The sequence below is a fragment of the Oxyura jamaicensis genome, unplaced genomic scaffold, assembly GCF_011077185.1.
Source record: "Oxyura jamaicensis isolate SHBP4307 breed ruddy duck unplaced genomic scaffold, BPBGC_Ojam_1.0 oxyUn_random_OJ72596, whole genome shotgun sequence".
In the NCBI taxonomy this organism is placed as follows: domain Eukaryota; kingdom Metazoa; phylum Chordata; class Aves; order Anseriformes; family Anatidae; genus Oxyura; species Oxyura jamaicensis.
This window is the reverse complement of record NW_023311136.1, coordinates 4,709-8,717: the sequence shown is the minus strand read 5'-3', so window position 1 is coordinate 8,717 and position 4,009 is coordinate 4,709. Positions and strand designations below refer to the sequence as shown.

General features: G+C 53.4%; 1 long non-coding RNA gene across 1 annotated transcript; it reads left to right on the top strand.

Annotated features, from left to right (window-relative positions):
* Positions 1–1,934: 1,934 nt before the first annotated feature.
* Positions 1,935–3,615, top strand: LOC118159893. Its single transcript, XR_004747278.1, has 2 exons — positions 1,935–2,085; positions 2,607–3,615. It is a non-coding gene; the product is annotated as an uncharacterized LOC118159893 (long non-coding RNA).
* The last annotated feature ends 394 nt before the right edge of the window (positions 3,616–4,009 follow it).

Sequence of the window (4,009 nt, the reverse complement as noted above, 5' to 3'; positions counted from 1 at the left end):
AGGGATCCTCATTTTACTAATTCTACCTTTATTGAAGGAGTGTGGGGTTGAGGTCAGGTGAAAACTTAGCTGAAATTAGACTGGAGAAGCTGAGCCAGAGCTCAGGCTGAAGAGAATGAGAGCTTAATAGTACTTGTTTAAGTGTTTGATACAGTTGTAGCATTATATACTGTTTAATAGTAAGATGGAGGCGGTACGTGTGTGAAATCCAGCAGTTAAACAGCACAAACGCGTAGTCCTGGGCAGTTAATGCCTTTTTATACCAATAAAATGAAACACGAGCAGTGCGGGCACATAAAGCTCGTCAGCGCGTCGATGTGCCTGGCCCCCAGACAAGGTCCACCTCTGCCTTTGGAGCTGCTGCTCCTGCCCGACCGCAGCTGAGGCCGTGAGTAAGCGTAGGAACGCCGGCGGTGAGCGCCTGTCACGGGAGCAGCCTTTGAAATGGAGCACTGAGATCACTTCGTGCAGGGCAGAGAGCTTCCCTGCAGTTAATGGCCCACTTTGAATCTGAAGAACATCAACCTATCGTGTTTAACAGCACTCATGCACCCCGAATCCCTTAATTTGTTCAGTCCCTTTTGAACTCTTAATTTGCTTGCTCTCTGCGACGCCCTGCCCCAGCAGCTTCACCTGTGGCCGAAGCGCGACGTGAAAGACTCGCTTCATCTTGTTTGCCTTGGGATTTCTTTGGTGTCCCCAGCTTTTGTCTTAGCCGTGCGCTGCGTAACTATTCTTTAGTCTTCCTCGCAGTCTCTGTGACTCAGGAGCTCTTTATCAGCTTCTCGCTGCCTTGCCCCACCAAGTCACGTAGTTCGCGAGCGTCCTCGGCTTTTTGGTCTCCTTGTGCGGGAGCTGACTTCTTCTGGTGCTCCGGGTGACCCTTCCCTGTGTCATCAGGACGTGGCACAGCACAGATTTAAGCAGCAGTGTAATCACGTTTGCTATTTTGGTTTCTGTTCCTTTCAGAATTGCTGCCGACGCTGGATTTGGCTACTGCTGGGCTTTAAGCAGCGTTCTCTTCTTGGAGCTGTCGACAATAACCCCCAGATCTTTTCCTGAGAGGTAATAGCTGAGGTAGAGCCTGCAACTCTGCGTATGATTAATCTTCCCAAGACGTGCTATGACATTAAATCCCATCTGCCGTTGTATCCCCTCATCGCGCCGGCTGTGCGATCTTCTCCCTGCTTCTGGGCATGAGTATTTGGGTTAATTCTGCCCTGCCTGTAAACGGTGTCACCTCGCCACTCCCTGCTTGTAACCGTGCTGACCAGCAGATAGCCTGCTCCAGATGTGCGAGGGCTCCCATCTGGTACCCTCCTTCCTTAGGGAGCAGGCATAAAACTACTTATTCCTGCTCCAGGATTTTTTAAAAAATTAACCGGTTACCTACAAGAGAGGCTTCCTCTCCTGTCCCCAACATCTCGGTCTCTTAGAATCGGTCGGGGAATCTCGGTGAATCTCCGTGAACACCTAAGTGAAAAGTATGATCGTTAGTCACAGCTTTAATTTCACTTCAACGTTAAACGTTTGGTTTGCCTCTAACAGCGCCGAGCAGTTGAATAAGCTCGGCTGGGTTTAATAACTCAAGAGATTATTCATTTCGGAGTACGCAAGCTCAGGATAAACTGCTTACCTGACATTTTCAGTCTGTTAATGTCACTCATTTCGTTTTGGGACGAGGCGAAGCGGGGCCAAGCCACCCGTACCAAATTAAGCGACCAAACGGGAGCTGGTTTCTTTCTTTATTTTCTTATTTTTGACCAAATCCTGCTGCGTCCTTGATGTAAAGCGACCAACGTGTGCTGTGTGACCTGAACAACTCCGGAGTGGGAAAATCGGGGCCTCGGTCTTAAAGTGATTCTTTGCAGTCTTGCTGCGAGCCATTGGGATGTGATTTGTGCATTTTGAACCTCCTCAGCTTGCGGGATCAAGTCGTTTGGGGAAGAAATGGGAAGAGGAGGAATTTACTTACATTTCTCGCTGCCACACTTGGAGAAAACCGTGGCTTCGGGCGCTCCCAGCTGCGTTTCCTGGGACAGAAACTCGTCTTCCTGAAGGAGGCCGTCGTGATGCCTCGTGCAGGTTTGCTACCTGTCCTTGCTCTCGCTCTTGTTCCCAACTCGAGGGTCTGCAGAAGGCCCTCGAGTGCCCTCCCGGACCCGAGGAGCAGATGTTGCCCTAAAGGCAAGTCTGGCCAGGGTGACCCAGGCAGGGAGTTGGGTCTAATGGCCTCATGCGATACCCAAATGCCTCCTCTTTTGGCTCACGTTTAGAGATTTTGTGGGAAATCCAGCAGGATTTGGGAGGGATTCTCTTATTTTTTTTGCGTATTGCCCTCAACATCAAGAACGATGCGAGCGAGTTTAACAGCACCGAGGTCTCGAAGCACTGACGCGGCCTGGCCACATCCACGCTATTGATCGTGGATCTTTTAACCCCTCAAAAAGATTTTCTTGATCCCCTGCCGCATTGCCTTGCTCTGGAACGGGGCTGTGTGTTTCTGTAACGTCCTCGCATGCCGCTGCTGTGATGAGGGTTTCTTTTATGGCTGCTGTTCTTTTTGCTCTGCCTCCTGGACTTATTTTTTTATTATTTCTTTTCAGCTCGAGCAAGGCAGTTACTTCACCGTGCCCGTTACAGTGCCGACATGGGAGCTGGCGCTCCGAGCCTCGTGCCGTTCCGAGCGCTTCTGAGCGCTCCTCCGCGCGCTGGGTGCTGAGCAGGACGTTTGGAGGTGCTTGAGAGGACAAACCTCGAAAGGAACCGATCGCTGCTGCAAGCACAGCCTAAAACAAATCCTTTTGGGGGGGATGTGGGGGTTGTTTCAGAACAAAGAAGGGATTTTCCAGCTTGTTGGCCGTGCAGAGCGCAGCAGTGGGCTTCCCGGCTGCTTGCCCTCCGCGGTGCTGGGGCTGTCGCCAGGTTTTTTGGAGCTGGGTTTCCACCAAAATCACCAAAAGGGACGGGTTTTGTCCCGGTTCTGTCCCACGCAGCGCAGCCGGGCGCGTCTCTCCCGGCGGGTGCAGCTCGCGAATCGAACAAGTTGGGTGTCTTATCCCGCTGGAAGCGGGGAAAATGTTTGGAAACGTGACGCCAGCGCTCCCTGAGAGCCTGAAAAAAAACCTCCCGGGGTCAAGCAAAAGCCACCCAACGTGTCTGTGGTTGCACAAACAGCCTCGCGCACAGAGCTCGCGCAGTTCCCGGTTCTGGCATGCCCGACGCCGGGGTGTTGCACACTCGGGGCTGACGCGGCAGCAGACGGTTATCCCCCCACCCCCCTTCTCCCACCGTCCTCGCTCCTAAAGTGAAAGCTGGGTGCGTTTTGGACCCGCGCTGCCTCTCGGTGCCCCCTCGCCACCCCCTTTTTTTTATTGGCACCACGGATTTCCAGCCCGTGGCGGGCTCCTCGGCTCAGCGCTGGTGCCGCTGGAAATTCCCGGCTCTTTTGGGTGCGCTGGCACAGCAGAGCCTCCCCTCCCCGCAGCCGGGAGAAGCCAAGAGGGGAAGAGACACTCACGAGGTTTCCTTTCCTGCTCTTTGCCTCCTTTTTTTTTTTTAAACTCTGGCCTGTTTGCCTTTTTTTTTTTCTCCCTCCTTTGCCTTTAACTCTTTGCTTTCACTCCCAGCCCTGCTTTTCCCCTCACGGCGCCAGCCCAGCTTTGGCACCTTGGTTTTGTTTTGTTTGCCTTGCTAATCTTGGCTAATTCTGGAAGCTGCTGAAATGTGTCGCTAGGAAAAAGCCAAGGCACCGGGGGCTGTGCCGTAGATCGGGATGGAAACGAGCCGGAGCTCCTCTACGGGGTGGGCGGCCCAGCATGGCCGTTTGGGGCGAAATTGTCTTTTTTTGGGGAGCGTGATGAAGATCCGCTGGGGCTCGGTAGAGCGGATGAGGTCTTGGTGCTGCTCCCCGGGCAGCTTTCTGGGACCTCGGGCGTTTCTTCTCGGGGCTGTCCGTGTAAACCCCGACCTGCCCGTCCCTGCAGCCCAGGGCTCGTTCCCCAGCCCT